Source organism: Dromaius novaehollandiae, chromosome 5 (assembly GCF_036370855.1).
Source record: "Dromaius novaehollandiae isolate bDroNov1 chromosome 5, bDroNov1.hap1, whole genome shotgun sequence".
In the NCBI taxonomy this organism is placed as follows: domain Eukaryota; kingdom Metazoa; phylum Chordata; class Aves; order Casuariiformes; family Dromaiidae; genus Dromaius; species Dromaius novaehollandiae.
In genome coordinates this window covers 25,089,197-25,109,941 of record NC_088102.1, presented here as the reverse complement: position 1 = coordinate 25,109,941, position 20,745 = coordinate 25,089,197, and the positions used below count along the sequence as shown (strand labels likewise).

General features: G+C 40.8%; 1 protein-coding gene and 1 long non-coding RNA gene across 6 annotated transcripts in view; one reads left to right on the top strand and one right to left on the bottom strand.

The window, feature by feature from the left end:
- Positions 1-20,745, top strand: part of NRXN3 (neurexin 3) — a 1,034,003-nt gene that overhangs the window by 243,806 nt on the left and 769,452 nt on the right. The window lies entirely within an intron of this gene.
- LOC112994871 (uncharacterized) lies at positions 13,752-19,483 on the bottom strand. The gene is made up of 2 exons (XR_003262047.2): positions 19,277-19,483; positions 13,752-15,169 (listed from the first exon to the last, which is right to left on the bottom strand). It is a non-coding gene; the product is annotated as an uncharacterized LOC112994871 (long non-coding RNA).

Sequence of the window (20,745 nt, the reverse complement as noted above, 5' to 3'; positions counted from 1 at the left end):
CAATGGCCCATTTTAAGGAACTGCACTTTTTACAACCATCAGTATTTTTATGCAGTACAAGCTAAGACAGTGTTGTGGTTTGTTAACCTCTCTGTTCCAAGTCACATACTGCTTCAGGTCAAGAAAGTCTGGAATTTTTTTCTGTCCTCTGATTGTATTGCACTGTTTCAAAGATGGGCATTAGCTTCATTTCTGAAGCAACAGATAGCATTGACCAGTAGACCAATTAGATAGATGATGAGGCAGTGGAATAAGCATGTCTGAATTATCTGGTTAGTGCTGTTTTGGTGTAGAAGAATATGGAAGAAATGACAAACTGCAGTGAGAAACTGTGTTTTGGCAGTTGATGTTTGTGGATCTTTTGGCTCTGTGTTAATAGTTTTCTGAGAAGTATTAGCAACTGGGTAAATTGACAGATGTCCTTAAGACCACTTTCATACCTTAGCCTTCCTCCCAATCTTTGTCCGATTTCAGCAGGTCCACTGCCTGTGGCGCTAAAGCAACAGCGTTAGTCAGAGATCAAATAAAGGAGCCTGCTAGATCCAAGGTCTAGAGTTGCCACCATCAGATAAATAGTAAAGGAAGACCCCAGCGTGTCTTGTCCCTAAGGAGGCATTGTATCAGGAAGTCAGAGTACCATCATTTGATTCCAGTTCACAGGGTAACAATCTACCACTCACTTCCTCTTCCTGTTTAGGTTTTTGCTAAAGCTAAAGTTCTGTTAAAGTTATCAGACAACCGAGTGTTTAAGTGCTGCTACTAATATGACATGACACAGTATGCCAGCTGTTTCTGCTCAGGGTGGATGGACAACATATCCATACTGGAGACGAGAATTTATGGAGTGGTTTGCCACATGGAAGAAGTGAAGTGAGGCTCAGTATGTTTTCAGTCCATCTTCCTTTCTGCTTGTTGCAGTATTGATCAGTTTCTTCACAAATGTATGAAGCCAGTTCTTTCCAAAGCAACTCAGACAGAGGATGGTCTGGAAGCAGGCAGGACACCTGGCACAACGTAAACCCTGATCAGTATACTGCTGATGGTGACATCTGAGAGAGCTTTGTATAGTATTTAAAACAAGAGAGAGGGAGCCAGGATTGCTTGGTATAACATTTGATTCTGGGATGCATTTAGGAAAATGGGGCAGGTGGCCAAGATTCCCGACTTTTGTTCTTGTAGGGAAACATATTAAAAGTAGAAAAATGGTGAATAAAGATTTCTAGGTCTCAGAACCTACATGGGCAACAGCTTGTTGTGTGGTCCTTGGTGGGAGGGAGGGACAAGCCCCTTCTCATTGTGCCTCAGTTTCCCAATTAGTATTTTAGAGATAATGCTTCTCAACCTGCTACATGGTCTTTGAGAGGATTAATTCATCATTGCTTCCAATAGCCTTAGAGATGCTGCTGCAGAGGTACTAGACAGAAAGAGAGGGTTGCTATTGTAATTACAAGGAAGAAGGCATAGAGAAACGAGAAGGGCAGAGGGATGAAGGGACGATCACTAGAACCTGTGAAAGCCAAAGCACTGCGCACACGCTGGCCAGCGGCCCCTCTGCGTCTTAATAGGGTGTTTGAAATGGCTGTTTTTGTTGGTGCTTGCATGGATGTGATGGTCCTGTCCTATCCTGCCCTCCCCTGGCTTGCATTCCTCCGCCGCTCTTGTCCTTCGCTCCCATCTGCTTTGTGGCACTTACCCCCTCCCCCTCCCAGGCACGCACCCCTCTTTGCTTGCCAGCCAGGTTCATCGAAAAACAACCGGGTCACCATGGTAACAGGGAGACAGCTGAAAAATGGCAGCTAAATGCAGCTGCCCCTCATTTAATATCGACTCTGGCACTGACAGAACAGATAATGGGCAATAACACACCATTATGCTGCAGGGAAATGAAATGCTTCAGCAGATGTCTGTCATGCTGCAGGGATTTATTTGTTACTGTACCAGCAGAGATTTTTCTTCTCTTCTGTCTATCACTTTCTGTTGTTCTTGCTTTCCTCCTTCTCCTTTTCTTTTTCTGTCTCTGTTCCTGCACTCATCCCTTCTTCATTCACTTTCTGCTGTTTCTTTCTTTTCTTTCTTCCTTGTTTTTCTTCATCCCCACCTCTTTTCTCTCTCACCTCCTCCAGCATGTTCTCTAACTCTTCTATTACCCTGCTTTTCTTGCTTCTCATACTAGAGTGCTCTGTGTCTGAAGTCCAAGAGCTTCTCTGTGAAGCTCCAAGCTTTTTGCTCCTTTCAGGCTTCCCATTTTCTTTCAACCTGGTATCTACTACTTACTTCTCTCTGTGCACTTGTCAATTCCAGTCCAGTAGGGATGAACTTAACTTGATGGGTTTTCAGACAACATATTTCTGCAGGTTGTGTTTTAATTTGTCAACTGCAACAGAATGTAATGGAAGTTTGATCTAACTGTAGAAGACAGCACTAAGCAAAGGGACGTTCCCCTGATTGTGCTGATGCCAGAGTTTGTGAGCATTTTTTGGAGCTGGCTACAACATGGAGTTAAGATAGTTTGTATCTAGGCTGTGGATCATGCTGGTTTCTATCTAGTTCTGAACACTGTCACTCTTTCACATCTTAATTATCCAGGGTCAGCTTTATTTTGTGTTTGCTGTGGAGTTAGTTTTTCCGAATGTCCTGCTCCAGTGTTACAGAATCGGGGCACTGCAGCAAATCATCCTCTCTTAGGTCTTCTAAGAGGAGGACTGTCCCTCTGGGGATATGAACTATCTCTCTCTGTTCACTGCTGGGTGAGTTGCGGCTGCTTTGGACTAAGCTGTGAACTTTTAGGTGCCTACACTTCAGATGGAATGAATGAATTTAGATGGAATGGCCTGTGAAACTCTTTGTTTTCATTCAAAGGCCACTCTGACATTAGCAAACTGTTCTTAGTGCAGATGCAGTTTATACAGGCAAAAACATGTTTTTTTCAGTACGTATTCAGTATTTATTTCCACAGCTCCATGCAAAGAAACATGATATCCTCGCAGATGTGCAATCATACAGGTGTAGCTGCATCTGTGTAAGTGACCTTGCTGGTCCCTCTGTGTCCAGACACACATCTGATGGGGAGGGTAGGGGCATCTTCTCCTCCCACAGAATGTACACCATCTGTGCAGCATGCGGTCCTAACCACATGATGTGGTAGAGGTCTGGCAGCTGCCCAGTCCCTACTTGCTGCAGTTCATATTGTAGCTATGGCAGGGATCACATCACTTAACTCTTGCCTGATGCTGTTGTCCTGGAGACCATGTGTGATGTAGAACCTACTCAAGGCCTGGTTATGCTGGAAGCGGTTTATTGACACAGGCATGCAAATGGCACAGATGCCGGTTTTTAATTTTCTTGCTAATGTAACTTATGTCTGGTCCCTTATCGAAAGAAATCATACCAGCAAAATTATATTTTCTGCCAGTATAATGATATCTGTGCTCCAGCTTTTGTCACTGTTGAGATGATGATTACAGGAGATGTTATTTTTTTCATGCACCCAATTGGTATATCTGTGCCATTAAATCTTAACGTAAGAGCAGGAGTGATATGCTTATACGTAATGTACCATATGGATTTATACAAGGATTATTCTTCTTTCCCCTAAATGTAAAGGAGTCAGCACAGCAAATCTAGCCAAGCAGATTCCTAGAGAGGGAATTTTGCAAGGACTAAATACATCACAGTTTTGAGCAGTTCACACCTTACCAACTCTTGTTATTCAAGCCCTGGGTTCCAACCATAACCAACCTTTGATAAAATGCATTTATGCAGTCTTGCAAATCATCTCCATTTTCAGTGCTTGGGTCATATCTGATCTATGTTTCCAGGGCTGTGGAACAAGTACCTATTGCTTGTGTCTTAGCAGTTTCCCAGAAATGTTTCCACCTTTGGGTAAAATCCTTATGATGACTCTCAAATTCTTGGAGCCAGATGGCCCTTCCTGTGGTTAATGACAAACAAATGTGGGATGAATCTTTAATACAATAGCGGATAAGACAATAAACACTAGAGGAAGAAAACAAGATCCTCACAGTTTGTGTCCTTGGATACCATCGTATTTCTGTGAATGAATTTAACTAGAATATTTCTAAAATGTCACATTTCAGCATACACCCTACATACCTGATTTTTACTGCTTCACTACAAACTTAGAGCATGTTCCTCAGAAGTCTCGTTACAAATCGCACTTGAAATAGGGCAAACTTTGAGACATCACAGCTTGATGTACAGTTGATTAGCAAAATCCCATTCATCCTGACTGATATTTTGGTTATGTTCCAGTAGACTTTGGAAGTAGCTCTTTGGGCCATGATCTTCCCAGTCTTTCCCTATTTCCCCCAGTGTCTTTAAAACTGATCCTTGTTGTAAGATATTAAAACAGTCAGAAATGAATTTCTATGGAGTTTAGTGGATTTTCTGCTTTAGGTTTCAATAGACACAAACTGCAGTCCAAAAATCCTTAATTGTTGTCATTCCATCCACCTCTCTTAAGCTAGAAGATTTTTAGACATAAACCTTGTTCACAGCTCTCTCTCCACAGTTGAAATAGGAGTGCACTGACCTTTCTATTGCATTCCCTGCCAGCTTCTTTGAGCTGGTTATTAACGAACTAAGCAAACAGGGGGATGTTTGGGTTTTTCTTTCTTTTTTTTTCCCCCCCTCTCCCAACAAACCTGCAGTCATTAAGTGCCATAGTGTGAGGGGAAATGGCTTGTTAAAAAGAAAAGCCCTGATTTTTTTTTTTGGTTTTTTTTGAATACCATCAGGAACAGGCTATGATTAATACACATAATTGAAACAAATTGCAGCTAACTGTAGAAAAGCATCTCCCAGCTGTTGACAGAAGGAAATTGCTGACAGCCTTTTCCCATTCAGTGAAGAAAAGAAAGAGAGGGAGAGAGAGGGAGAAACCTTGCCCAGCACATGCAAATACATGCCCATTGCCTGCATATACTTGTACAACAGGACTCAAGTAACAGTGTACATATATGTCATCATGCATTTATGTATCTGCCTATGCAGGCACCTGCCATGTACAGATACAAACCCAACTACTGAACACATTTGCTATGGCTGTATGCCTCTGTGTATGTAGGATCCTTGTGTCTCATGTACTGCTAATTTGCTGCACATACTGCATACCCACATGCAGTGTGACAGTCGTGTCAGTTCAATGAGAACTGTACTGGAGACAGTGTGTGCTCCACTAGAGAGGTGAGGCTCTAGCCAGGGGTGTTTTTGTGTGTGAATTTGTGTATGCTCCCTATTCACTGTTAACAGCCTACAGAGAAAACACTTCAGATGCAAGGGATGAGTCTGAAGCTGAGAGAGTTGTCTTTGATTAAAAGCCCATACAGATGGCTAAAGGATGTACAACAGAGCCCTGCCTAGTTTAGAAAGTTGCTCTGGAGAGGAATTTAATATCCATAGTTCATTTGGTTGCTGGCTTCTGCAAAGGCAGTTAATGAGTGGGTTGGATTGACTGTTTTGTGATACAGGTTTGTCACATATGCATCATTTATAACTGGCCTATCCAGTGGTCTTCTCCCACACATACATATGATTGTTCCAAAGCAGGTGATCTGTTGCACTGAGTGGGCCATGTACAATGCTAGTAAGCAGAAGGTAAAGTTAGAGAGCACTAGCAGAGTGTTAATAAAATCTAGTAAGTAAGCTGGCAAAATCAGCATTAAAAATTATATTCTCGTATTTACAGAACATATTTTCTTGTGGTCATCTGTTGATTTCATAATCTGAGCTTCTCTTGGCCTTAAGCTTTAAGGGTATTTTGGCTTTTATTTAGAATTAAACAGGAACATCAAGTATGAGTTATTTCCAAAATACCTGCCTTTAAAGCTGATTGCCAGATGGTTAAAAAGGGATAGTTCTGCTTGTTGTAGTTTTGCCTATTGAAATAAAGCCATGAAGTCTGTAACCATGTGCATATTTTAAGTGTTATAAAATAACTTGTTTGAACGGGTCCCTAATTTATTATTCTCCCCTCCCCTTTGTGCCTGTGTTCACTGTAAACACATTAATATGAAGCAGTTAGCAAACAAACATTCCCTTTATCAGAGGTGTATGTTGATCCCAATGGAAACTTAACAGCTCAGAACGGCAGATGCAGCAGCAGGGAAATAACTGATAAACTCAGATGTTACAGGTTATGGATTATGTTTATTAGTTAGTGATTCACAGAAGATGCAAGCAAGGGGAGCGACAGAGGGCCAGAGCTGTTGACGTTTGAAGTTCAAAATGGGCTGGAATAGGAAACTGTGTTCTTCTTTTTCTGTCCAGGGAGATTGGGAAGAGTCCCAGAACATGTCAGTGAAAAACCCAAATGCTGAAAGAATTTAAAATAAATGAGGTTGGTGGTGCTGGAAGGGAGGCAGCTGACTCGGGCCATTGTGATATTAACAAATCACTCTGAGGCGAGCTAGACAATGAATTTACCCCTTCCAAGATAAGCACACATGTACACGTATAACCCTGTGGGAATGCAAGTTAACCTAGCACAGGCACATAGAGGTACAAGCTCTCTTGCATTTATAGAAGGGTAAGGAGATGCATGTGGGCAGTTGCCATGAAGTGGCTGATGTGGGTTCCACATCCTTACTTGCTGCACAGTAAAATGAGCGTCCAGGCTCTCAGTAGCGATCGTTCTGACCACTGCACTAATGAGGGCTCTTGCTTACTATGCAAAAGCCAAGACTCCAATTGCTATAATTTCCTTCTGCCCCTTTAAACTCCCCTTCCAGCTAAGAAAGATTTTGTACCCAGCTGCATTTTGTTTCTCTGCAGTTATGCAATGTTAATGCAGAGCTATATGCTCAAGACTGTTGTAAAAAGACCTGTATTTATGTATCAGTTGTAGTAATTTCTCTTGCTTATAGAGATGAAAATGCAGGCATATGTGCAGTGTGCACTGCTTGTGCCTGCAAGGGCTGCAGCACCTTGCAGGGTAAGCACAACTGGCCACAGTGCTTATGTCCTTCACCACGGTCTACCTTTTGGGTTGTTCGGCCTGGCACTTTCATGACTATCAGAAATCATAGTTGGCTTATGATTGCAATTCCCATCAAGAATCATTTCATCTTTTGGGGCCTGGTAGCCTCAGTTCTGCCAAATGGATTGAATTCAGCACATAGTTTTACAATGCACTGGAATTACCCAGAATTAAGGTCACTTTATAAAGTTGTTATGATTCTTGTAAAATCTTGGAAATGAGTTCTCAAGTCACCCCTTTGGGAAGCAGAATCTTAGGGGCCAACAAGCTTCTGCCAGGATGCTATGAAATCTTAAGGTCAGCACTTATATTTGGTGATTATCTGTGCAATTTGAAAACTTTATTTTTATTAGCATTCCTTATAGAGACCATTCAAAGGAGATGTTGCTGGTCAAGAAGGAAGCAAGTCTGGCTTATGGTTTATGCGTCATGATACAGTCAAACCAAGCAGATGGTAGAAGTTTGAAATCCAACTAGTAGCCTGTAGTACAAACAGAAAAGTGAAGTTCCAGAAATGTGTATAAACAGCAGCAGTAACAGCTACAATCCTACATGGGCTACAAGTGAGGGAGTTTAATGTTGTAAGAAGTCAGGTAAATGTGTACTAAAGCTTTCAGGAATGGTATGTACTATCTGCAATGAGTTTTCCTGGTCGTTTGTCCTCCTGGAGCAGTTAAGTTACGCAGTTTCCTTTTGTCTTTGAGATTAAAATGTAGTTACAAGGAAGAAAAAGTTGTGTAAATTAAAAAAAAAAAATTAATGGAGCTTCCTTATATTTTTTTCCCCAAGTCCACTTGGCTGATTTGTAGGGATAAAATTGCATGAATATATATATTTATATATAAATAATTTATATAAGTTAATATAATTAAATATCATTTTCCTCTCTATTATTTTTCTTAGCTCTGCAGAACCAACACAGTTCTGATAAAAGAAGTTGTATTCTGTTCTGGCTCATGTATCAACAGAATTGTTTCTTAAATTACAATGTCAAGGCCAAATTCTGCCATCTGTCCCCGTTCAGCAGCCCTGTAAGAGATCATGGCATTGCAAAGGTATGGGTAGAATTTGGTCTGCTAAATTTTCATTGGTAGAAATGGTAAAAGATGGCAAAAAAGATCCCAGCTCATCTTTGACTCCACAAAGTAGCGGCAGACCTAACAGTTACCAAAAAAACCAAAAAACCAAAAAAACCCAACCCACTTATTTTTATTGGAACCAAGCGCATTTGATCTTCTTTGTATCTAAAGACAATTAACCTGGAAGCTTTGTTTGTTACTTTGGCACGGTCATTTATCGGAATTGTCTTGTATTTTGAAAATAGGAATCCTTTCCACATAGCATGGACTTAAATGATCCATAACCATGACCATACAAAAGAATATACAAGGCTTTGCCTTGAAGGTCTCAGCCAAAACTGCCATCCCTCTTTCCCCAAACCTTTGATGAGTTTTCAGCTCCGAAGTGGTAATACTGCAGTGACAGTGGATTAATAGAGTTGTTAAAGTATGGGGTACAGGGAGAAGAGGGACTTCAGTAAAACAAGATACAGGGTTAGAAAATATGCATAAGGTATACAAGTCTGCCTGGGCTTGAGATTGGAATAAGAGTCTTTGCTATTTAAAACACACCCACACCCACCCACTCCAAAACCCTTCAGGGCAAACTCATCTCCAGCAAAACAATGGCAGCACCTTTCTAGGCTGCAAGAGGAACACACATTTTTCAGCAGTAGTTATAACACAAAGACTGTGTCACATTTCCTGCAGGGAGATTTGAAAAGTCATTTTTACAGCAGCTGGGCTTTACCTATAAGAGTAAGAATTACATCAATTGTGACCTTCTAACAACAGGCTTAGGGAAAAATAACATAAACACAGATATCAGCATGATCATTGTCTTGCATCCAGTGGTATACCTTCACTGATTACTGTAAAATTACTCCTAATTTTTGTCAGGGCCAGTGGGATCAGAATTTGGCTTATAGTACTGAAGAGAAGCACTGATTTGTTTCCTAGCTGACATCCAGTATCAATAACTGTACATGGTTTTAATAAGATTGGGCTACCCAGTAAGCTGAACTAATGAAAATAGCTGTACTCGTCATTGGTGGTAAGTCATATCAAAATATGAAAGTAGTTTCAGTGATAGTATAAAGATCTTCATTTTGAATGAACTAATAGAATTGCTGTGACCTCTAATTCCAAATAGTATAGTTCATTTCAGAAATTTCTGAAAAACTATTTCCAAAAATTTGAGGTATAAATTGAGCATGGATTTTTATTACTTTAAGATAAATAAACATATTTAATACATGTGTATCAAAAGACCATATATAAGTATCCAAGAAACAATTCCAAACATGCTCTAACTGATTTGGTTAAAGACAAAAAAAAAAATGTATTTTTTTTCAAAATCTTTTTGGTTCTGCAGGGTTTGAAAAGAAGCTTCTGCATATTCCCAAATCTTGGCCAAAATATTTTTGCCTAAGAAGTACCAACATTTTCTGTTTATCAGGGTAACCTAAAACTGAAACTAAACTGCTAAACTGGAAAAATTACTACACTACTGTTGTGCTTTTCCCACACTCTTACCTCAGTCGACTTCCTGTATTTCACTTCCTACTGCTGTTTCTCAGTCATGTCTGGATTGCATGTAAAACCTTCAAAAGCATGCCTGTTTTCCACAAGTCCCTAGGTGAATTAGCTGTTGTGTCCAGATGACTTCTGTAGGGCTTCTGTCAAATTTTTATTTGTGAATTTTCCTCAACATGATCTAGTTCCCATTCTGTATATATAGAGAGCTACCAAAATGGAATTCCTGGCCCCTTTTAGAGGCTCTGTTCGTTATTGCAAGGCAATACTACTACTACTAATAAAATGTTACTTGATAATGGCAGGTCATACTGTCTTGTGCATAGGGGGAGACTAATGCCAAAAGATTGATGTCTACATTTTTAGTCTTGTATGTGAATTCTGTATGCCTAGGATTGGCCCTTAAAATTTGAGATATGTTGGTCTTGATCTTCAAATGTGTTTGTTACATGCACCTATTATAGAAAATCACTTTAGTGAGCAGACACATCAGAAAATACAATGTAAATTATTTGCCCAAGTCTCATACCAAGCTAACAGTAGAGCTGAGAATATCCAGTATTTTTCCTGAGCTCACTGTGGGCAGCAAACCCTTTGGACAACTATTCCATCCCCTTTACATTTAGGTGCTTATGTCTCCCAAGAGAAAGTCTCCTGCTTACTTTGTACTGAAGTTGCTCTCTTTATGGGATAAGCCTCCTTGTCTTTATTAGAAGGCAGTATTTGATAGGTTTTGTTATTGTTGAGGATCCTAACTCAGATGAGTGTTGCTTAGTTCTTTTAATGAATGCCTTTGTCCATGTGCATTTAGGAGCTAGTCCCACAACAGCAGAGGTATAAGATGGCTGATATTTTTCTTGGCCTCTTCCACCCTGTGTGCTTTCATTTTCTGGTAAGGGTCTTTGCCCCTTACACCAGCTTTGCATGTGTTTGTATGGACATGCAGTTGTGCATGGGTTTAATGACAGTTATACACCTCCCAAGAGTGTTCCCCATCCCCTCACCTTTCTTTTCTTGTTTTACGTGGGCCTTTTTTTTGCACACGGCTTTGCTACCGGTAAGTTGAAAAGAACGTAGCAAAGTGTGTGCGCTGCAAAATACAGTGGAATCAAAATTCTGTACCTGCTGTCTGTCAGTTTTCTGTGCATCACTCTCTCCCTTCTGTCTGTAGCGCTGTCTGCAACAGTCCGGAGTCTTTCCTTCCTTCAGCTTTATGTTTTCAGAATTGTGTTAATTGTTTGTGGTGTATGGGTTTTTCGGCGGCACACGGTGGGAAAGGTCAGCTGTCAGAAACAGGCCTGTCCGCAACTGATAAGGCATTCAAGAGATTGGATTTGACTCATTAAGCACCCTCCCTGTAGACATGGAATCTGCTCTGCCGCAGAAAAAAAAACTGAAGCAGGAAGGGAAAAAGCCCAGGATGAAGTTGGAGCATGCGCCATAACACACTGGCACACCCTCCCTTCTAACCCCCATACACGGCACAGGAACTCAGCCCGCTTCCACCACACTTGCATCCTTACACACACCGTGGACATCTGCTCTTACACCCTGAGATTACGTGCATCCACTCCTCTTTTTACATGTGGTCAAGTTGTATTCATTTCCTCTATGTACATACATGTATGTATGCATGCATCTCCTCCTGTATGGGTGCCCTGAAGTTACATAGGTGAGTTGTTTCATTCATACCCTAATATATGCTTTGTAAGGTATACAAGGATGTTTATTCTTGCACATTTTACACATATGCTTACACACCCACTCAAAGCTGGATTTGTGTGTTTTTTACACCCCCCCTTGTAAATCTCTTCATACTAATGTGTGCTTCCTTTCATACTGTAACAATGAGCAAACGTCCTCTTTGTGTCTATATCACACATGTCCAGATGTACTTTATATGCCTTTCCACAGAAATATGTTGTGCTGCTCTACTGCTTACACATATACCTTGCAGTCAATCAGACAACATTATACATGCATATATACGTCCCAGGTAAACACACAGGACTTTGCTGTTGTGCAGACATAGCAGAAGCCTGACACGTTTCTCATTTCATACAAATGCATGCATTTCTGCCCCTAAATAATTACCGGCCAAAGCCACTCTGCAGCTTGTAACAGTCACTGAGCAAACTTGCCTGTGGCTTTGTTTGGAGAAGAATCATTGTGTCTCAAATTGGGTTTGGAGACTGCTACTTCCATGAAGGGTTTTAATGATCTCTTACAACAAGCATAAATGAAGGGCAGCACTAGCATTTGGCAATAAATTTTGATATCGTGGCAGTACTGGGGTTCAAAATACACACACTGCTAAATAATACTAAAACTATGAGGAGCTGACATTATCGCAAGCTCTGTGATAGCCTTGTGCGCTGCTCTTTCCCACTCTGCATCTCTTTTCCACCTCACTCTTGCTTTTCCCCCTCCCTGGCATCTCTCCTTTCCACAGGCGTGGCTTACCCACTCGCTGGTATTGAAAGAGGATAATTTGTGAATCATTATTGTGTTATTACAGTGATTAGCTTCTAACTATTTTTCTATTCACACATCACACTGAAAGGACATCCAGAGGACTCCCTACTCAATAGCAAGCGTGACGCCTCCTGGAAGGCTGGTGCTAACACAAGCACATGCATAACACAAGCACACGTGCACCCATCTCTTAGGGTGCTGTCCAGCTGCTCCTATCTTTCCAGCTCTTTTCTCTGACACCTTCCAGTAGTTTTCTAGAATAGTGGCCTTCAACAGAAGCAGGATTTTCTCCTTCTTCATGCTTCTTTGTCTGTTTTAGTTATGAATGCATTTTTCACTTTCTCCTCTCAATCTCAGTGTAAATCTTCATTTCCATTTGTTCCTGCAGTCTTGGAAGGCTCCCACTGACAGTTGCCAGAATTTATCCCAAGTAGGTCTGGTTCTACCATGTATGTAGGGAATTCTGTTGTTGCTTCCTAAGTGTCCCTTTCTCCAATGTTAGGGCTTTTCACCAGGATCAATAAGTTTGGGGAAGGTATAGTAGGGAACACATATGCCACACATAAATTCTGTCTATTAGCTGAATATTAGTGCTACTGCATCTAGACCTAATAATAAACAGACCTGAATACTTAGCATTAGGATTAGTATTGGAATTTTACTTGTATTTTTTAAAAGGCTAAAAGAGTAAGGGTACTGTGAACCTTGGGATTGCAACGACAACAGAGACTGCTGTTGAAGAAGAACGAATTTCTCTGAGGTGGTTAATATAACATTGCTTGTTGGCACCTAAGTTGCTTTATGTTTTAAGAAAAAAAAACATAGTCTGCTTTTGGTCAACAGAATACTGAAAAAGATGGTGAACAAAGAGCTCAGCTGTACACTTGCATGCTCTTACCCTGTTGTGCCTGCACGCACATTCTACCCAGAGGGGCTGTGTAACAACCCAGAGGCAGATACCTGTGCAAGAGCAAGCCTGGTGAATGCACTGACTCTTTTGTTGTTCATGGTGCTGCTGTGTTCTCTGTGGTCAGTTTACACTGTGCTGCACGTTCAGTCTGTAAGGAAAACATTTCTCCTGGGTGTTATATTCAGAGATTAGTATCCTTAACTTTTAGAATGATGCACCAAGGGAAAAGTAAGCTAAAAGAAATGCAGAGCAAATAAAAACATCAGAATAAGTATACAGAACAGCAGTAGGAATTGTCCTCACCCATGGTCAGCAGTGAGGAATTAGATGTTTTTATCCCTAGTGCACCATTATGGTGTCTAAGTTCTTGACAAAATTAGTAGCAACACACTGCTTTTCCTGCACCTACTGGGTGCAGGAACTGGGAGGGAGGGGGTGAAATTGTTCAGAAAAATGTTGCTTGAAAAGAAAACCATGTATTTTGTTCAACCAAAACAAATTGTGGATTTATGTGACTATATCAGATTGTTTCAGGTAAATTCTTTTTTTAATTTGATGTATTAAGCATCATGCATTTCAAAATAAATGTTTCATGCTTTTTTTTCAAAATGGAGCTTTACTTTTTTAAACAAATGTATTTTTAAGGAAGTGTAAAACAAAAAAATGTATTTTCTTTTGGGTTAAGCAAGACATTATTACAGAATTGTTTTTTGTCTCTTTGGCCAGTGAATCAGAATATAAGTAATGGGCACAACTCTAGCATATAGTGCCATAGTCAGAATGATACTTGGAGTTTATTGTTTCTTTGCAAATGGCAGACAATGCAAAATCACACACTGATAACAGTACAGTTGTCCACATTTAGCAAACAATGGAAAATACACGAAGAGAGGCATACCCAGGACACTCTGTACGCTCCATACACTCTGAAGGGACATGTGGGTTTCTCCTAACAGCTGTGGAAAATTTCTTGTTTTGCAGAGAAGTTTCATTAAACTTGCATGGTATTCTTTTCCTAGAGGTCTCAAGGACTTCACCTATGTTTTTGTTATCTTTTTAATACAGATGGAGGCAGCTGAGGTTAATTAAGTGCCTCAGGTTGTATGGTAAATCAGTGGCAAAGTCGGGGATAAAATGCTTAAGTCCTGACTTCTACACCTGTGGTTTGTCATTTAGATCAATTTCGGTGTGCAATTTAGAAGATGGCTGAAAAGGATGTTGTTACCAGCCATATGCTATAATCTTTTGCAGACATATGTCTGATTATTTATTCATTACTGTGACACCAATATTTTTGTAATCAAAGGATTTTAGATATAACATTTTATGAATGTGTTTTTTCAGCTATTTTGTGTGTTATCAAAGCAAATGATGCTGGTGGTTTCTGGAGTAAACGGTTCAATCACACAGGTTCGGATTCTTCTGAGAGACCCTTCCCTCTTCCCTCTTCTGCTTCCTTCACAAACAGACAAAAAAGGTGTCTCAGTCAGTAGGGGATCTGTGGATCATATTACTGATGAACTTAGGTTAATTTAATCTCTGGCTACTGCTGAATGTGCTGGACTAAGGAGACTTTTCTTGTAATATATCTGATTTTCTTTTTCCTCTCGGAGTAGGTTTCATGGAACAAACTGTAATATTACTGTTCAGTGAAGAAGAGTTTTCCAGGGTTGAGAAGCAAAATATCTTTTCATTTCTGTGAATTCTGATTTGTTTAGATGGTTATGAATTTCAACGCTATATGTAACAGTTGAATATTCAGAAAATTTAAAGCAGTCATCCTTCTAACAGGCTAAGTACCATCAGCTCTGTTATAGATATGTGAAAGTGATACATGGAAATTGCTTATACATATTTACCACTAGACAAACTATGTAGACTGTTTGAAGATCAAGGACCCAGGAGATGCGTCTTTTCTTTGCCTTGAAGATTCCAGGACTGTCATGACCATTCTACCTCTTTGCTCTCATTCTTTGCTCTGCAATGGCTCAAATTCATCAGGAGAGTTGAGTCACTTTGCAAGGCTGGTTCTGGACCTCTTAGGCACAGTTCGCAGTCGAGGGGTCAGAGCCTCTCCTTTGTTGGAGCCAGCCCAAAAAGACTTGTCCAAGGACACAGGCAACAGCACATGAGGATTGAACCTTGGGCTCCGGAGCTCTAGTGCAGTATTTTAAGAGAAAGCAGTTCTTCCTTCTGTTTTCATTAAGAGATTTAGGGTTCAGGGGAATAATAGATTAGTTAAGTTTGACAAAAAGACGAACGTTCATTGTGTTGTTAAGTGTCCTTGATCTCGTCTGGGCTTAAAGTTGAAGGCTTTTTAACAAGCAGTCTCATCTAGACTCAAGGGGTAACTCGTAAAGCAGCTGATAAAGGAGGAGAGGGCATGACTCATGCTAGGCAGCTGGCATTCTCCTGTGCAACATAATGCTTCCTTTGCTCTTACTGGTGAGATGAAAGGCCTTTGGGGGGTAAGATGAGAGCTGCTACAGTGCGCAAAATTTGAGTTCAGCACTGAAAGAGCACTGACTGTTGAGTGCATCTCACCATTGTGTTTGGCTCCTAAGCTAACGCTGCTCTTCCCATCTCTTAAACATGGTGAGAGATGTTGTCCTCCAGTGATTCTTATCTACACAGTTTCTAATGTGAATACAGTGATTTCAAATTATGTAGATACAAATTAGTGAGCATGACAGGCCTGAAGAAAAAATAAATGACACTATTCTTGGAAAAAAACATTATCTAGAATATTTTAAATCTAGTAAGCATTTGGGAAGCTAGCTTTTTGTTGTGGGACTACAGCTCAGCCCTTGAAAAGCCTTCTCCATTTTAGCCTCTTTCCTTCATTTCACAGGCAACTTTTTTCCAACACCAAAAAATACTTTTTCTTGTGAAAATTTATTCCTGTAATTGTCTTTGAGTCAGAAGTGATACTAGTTTAGTCAGTTCAAACATCTCATTAATGGCATCTGTACATAATAAACATGCTTTGGAAATTTTTTTAAGCTGTCATGCTCCTTACTTATAGGGGTCATAAATGTCTGTCCTTTTTCATGTACAGATTGTGTTTAGTCCTATATGAAAAATATGATATTTTAAAATATAATCTGCAAATCAGATAATTATGCAGATGCTCTTACTTTAAAGTTTGTGGAGTATAAATGTAGTATATGGCATGACTCTCAAAGCTTTTGTGTATGTATCTAAGTGATGCTTAGAAGATGCTTCATGCACAGAAGGATGTTTCTCGCACTATTTCTTAAGTACGTAAATAATAAAAAAGCTCCATAACACTTTCCAAACAAATACTTGCTGAAGTTGGGTGAGTCCTTTGCTTAAGCTGTCTTGTTTTATCTATCTGTCTTCTCATGTTGCTGTTGATTACCAAGAGTACGTGAGTGAGTGTGTGTGTGTGTGTATGAGAGAGCTTGAGACCTTATGAGAAGATTTGATCAGTGGTGTCAGTGTTTGTCATAATCCCATTACATCACTGATTCAGTCAGGTGGTGCGAAGAATAACCAGGCTAGAAAAAAAATATTTGGATGTATTTTTTTTCCTGCTCAAAGGATAAAAAGGAGGAATGCAACAAAAGAGTTTGGACAATTTAATGGAGGATGCAGTCATTTGCTGTTTAGCTGTTACTGGAGTTTGTCACTATCTCTTTAAAAAAACAGTCTGATTGTTATTAAACAATACAGCTTTGTGTTAATAACGTTAACCTGTATGAGCTGCTTTGACTGCTTCTGAGGGCTTTCAATAGGATTTCAGCATTCAGTCACTAGACAGCTCTTTCAGAGGATAATGGAAATAGCTCATCTTTTTTGTCCTTCAGAGGTGTTGGCTATTTTCTCTGTGAAATTTGTAGTACAGTTTCTCCTCCCCTAAACTCTGAGGGAACATCAGATACACATGAAAGTGATTCACAGAATATAAATCTTTCATTGTTCTGCAGCATCACAGCATGTTGGAGGATCATAGATATTGTAGGTCACTCTCAGGACAGCCCTTCCAGCCAGAAGAGAATTACCTCCTAGCATATTTCATGGGATTTTGTCCAGGTTGGGATTCCACCCCTTCCTTTGGGAGATGATGCCTTCGTCTCTCATGGCTCATCTTCTACAATGGCTTCCAAGTCTATTTTCCCCTTAGTTCACAAAGTTCAGATCTGGAATTTTAGAATTCTAGTTGTTCTTTCATGACCTCTCTATGATCCAGATCAAGAAATTTCCTTCAGCTCATTTAGAATTTTTAAACTCTATGACTGTTGTTGACAGTAAAAGTTAGTATAGAAAGGAGGCAAAGATACACATGCTGGCACTAACGCATTTAGTCACATCCATGCCCAGCTATTCAGTAACACAGCAGATTACTGCATATACAGGAATACTTGTTAACTTCAGCAGTATAGGAAGACTGCAATAAAATTCCTTCCAAAAACACCCCATTCAGTTGTGCTTGCTAGGATCATTATCTTATCCAGTCATCCTATTAGAAATAAATTGGATAGTTTCCCTGTATTATATGTCATGCTGCTGAAAGCATAGCTGATGCCCAAATACAGTAAGTTCATAGCCACTGATGAATAGCGTGGTTATGCTGTAGTACTCCACTGATTCCACTAGCATATTCTTAGGTAAGGAAGGCTCATCATTCATGAAGCAGGACTAATGCTAACAGTGAGAGCTGTTGCCTTTTTTTCCCCCCTCACACACCAGCCTTCTACATAGCTGTGTTTTATAAAGCTGTGTTATATTCTTATTACACTGAATTCATTATCTATCCACAGTACCTTTGGAGCACATTGATATTTTTCCTTCTACATTCTGGATTCGTTCTGAGTTTGGTTATGATCAACAGAAAGATATTTTTTGTCTGTCATTGTGGATGGCAGTCCTTCATTTTAATGTTAATGGTTCTGTGATCAGTGGTCAACTTTGGGAGCAGATCTATTTGAGGAAAGTTTCATACCTGTAGGATTTGCTTGTTTTACAGAGAATTGTTAACTAGCAGGGAGAAAAGGATCCTGTAAATACTTCCTCCATATTGACCTCTGTTTGACAGAAGATCAACGGAGGATCCAGCTCTTTTGCTGTCTCGGTCATTAATGCACTGTTGGTTTGGCAGAGAAGCCTGACACTTGACAGCGTTAGACCATTCCTGGATTATCAGACAGCACCAGCTTTTCCGTGCAGAGTACAACAAACCACTCAGATAAGGTAAAACCCACCAAGCACTGGAGTGATTATTAATTCTCAAGCAGTGCAGAGAGTTTGCTTTTCTTGCTGATGGAAGACATGCTCCAAAACTAATCCCCAGTCAGATAGGGTTCCCTTCAGGATACGGAGAGGTACTGCTCTAACGCAGTGGGTGTTGACAGAAGGTTAGCAGTTGACTTCTGTTTATTAAGAGAGGTACTTAAAGTTTTCAGGAGATTTCCAGAAAGGCATTCTCTATCTTATTTTTCTAAATGCTTCCTAATTTTGTCTGAGGCCAGAAATCCTGATCAGATGCTATTTTTGTTGAGTATTTGACTTCCTGCCCTTGGGCAGAATCAGTGCTTCTAGGATGTGCTGTTTCCAGCTTCACAAACATAAAGCATTTAGATAGTTTGAGGGATCATCCAAAACTTTGGAGGCTCCCCTGCTATGAATGCTTTGCTGGGGTGACTTCCTAATAGAACTGGAAGAAATAAAAGGGCTTGGTTTCCCTTCGCACATGTGTAAGGACTAGTCAAATGAGTCCAAGATTGGGAACAAGGAGGTTGTGAACTGAAATGTTTCCTATACTACTGAGTTTCCTGGTGGCCATGAATATATCCTTTAAAATCTCCGTGTCTTAGTTTCCTTGTATGTGACTCAGAATGCCATGGTTTTTTGAGCTCCTAATTTGAGTCCTTCTTTGTAAAAAAAGCTTTAATAGAAGCACGTAGCAACAGCTTTACACATAAAAACTGAAGTTAAAAGTCACTGTCTGGCTCTCCTGAATGGGGACTATAGCTGTATACAATATGGAAAGATCCCTAGTCTTTTACATGTCTTGGGAACATAAGACTTAGCAAGCTCTGGGGGTTTCTGCAGGGCTGTGAGGGACCAGGAGCTTGGCTCATGTAGTGATGGCTTTGCATTTGTTTCTATTCTTGCAATCCCTCCATAGTACTTAACGGCAGCTGCTTTGGGAATTTGAACAGGTACAGACCTGAGGCTTGCAAAATAGGCTTTGTGGTGGGGTGGTGGTGAGAAGTGCTTAATATGCTAGCTGTGCAAGTTAGTGATTAGTCAAAATACGGTAACATTTTCTCATACCTTTAAAGTGAAGAGATGGCTCCACTAGCTCAAGGACTCGGTCTGTGATGGTCAATTTGAAAATCCTGGGTTTCACTCCTCCCCTTTTGATTTCTGTGAGGCTTTGAATATGTTAAATGTTAAATCTGAATGTGGAGTTTCAAACGCTTCTGACAGCTCTGTAGAGAATTTAGTTGCAGAGAATTTAGTCATGTGAATGTGTTACAAATAATGTGTTTAGACTAATACTAACAAGCAAAATGGAATATTTAATTGTTTACATGTACTAAGTAACCTGCTTTCAGATTCTGATTTTTGTGTATCTATCTAGTGTTAACCAAGTTAAAAATTAACACTTGCAAATCAGGTATAAATCAGTAGTTTGCAAACATATTCTAAATGCTGTTGTAAGTAAAGTATTTTGATGTGTTGGAAGAGTTGCACTGTCACACTTGAACAGCTGAAACATCACGGCAGGGTAGTATCATTTATATAGAGAGTTTCACATTCCAGCAAAATCAGCACTTGGTCCATTTTTCCATGTAACATAAACCAATGAATCCTGTTGATGTTAAGTTTAGCTGTCCTAGGTTAGCCATGTTGCTATGCAGAAATTCTTTGGTACCCTATCAAATTGTTTCAAGAACATAAAAGCCATAAATACCAACAGTGCAACGTGGCATTGTTCTTTGAATCCCCTGTGTCTGATCTCCTTTTTGTGGAAAGTTTGTGGAGCCTTCAGAAATGTATAGCACGAAGGTCACGAGTTAATAAATAATAGATGACTTATTGCTCTTTGGTCTTACAGACATCAGCACACGGTGCCCACCAGTGCAGGCAGATACTGTGAGACCTGCAGCCTACTCGGGGCTTTTGCTCCTCTAACCATGGATGGTGGAGAGCACGCATGTCCCTTGTTCCCCTCCGTGCTCCCCAGTGACCCCCAGACGCTTTTCTGTGGCAGGCGGCCGTCCTGGGAGCAGGCGGCAGGGCTGCACCGCAGCGGGCTGCAGGGTGCCCTGGGTGGGAGGGGGCCGGGAACCGCCCTGGGCCGGTCGCAGCCGGTTCCAGCCAGTTCTGTAACAGACAGGCACAGCCGCCGTGTGTGGAAGCTGCCACTGGCCGCAGGAGCCCGTGACGCTGCTGCCAGCGTATTTAAAAAAGGGCTATGGCTGCCAGGGGCAAGATAGGCAGGAGGAGACACAAAAGGGGACACGAGGAGAGATTTGAAGAGGTGCATTTGGAGAAGTGAAATGGAGGAACGGAGCAGAAAGGGGCACGGCTGGAGGCACTCCATGGCGGAGGAGGCACACCTCTGAGGAGACTGCAGCCCCAGCCCCCCTGCCAGGGCAGAGGTGCAATAAGAAGCTAGGAGCAGTGGAAGAAAACCCTGGAGTGGCAGAAGGAAGCCCCTAGGTGCTGGCCCCAACATCCTGAGCCACCCAATGCCTCACTGAAGGAATCGAGGGTGGGGGGGGCTGAGTGTAAGG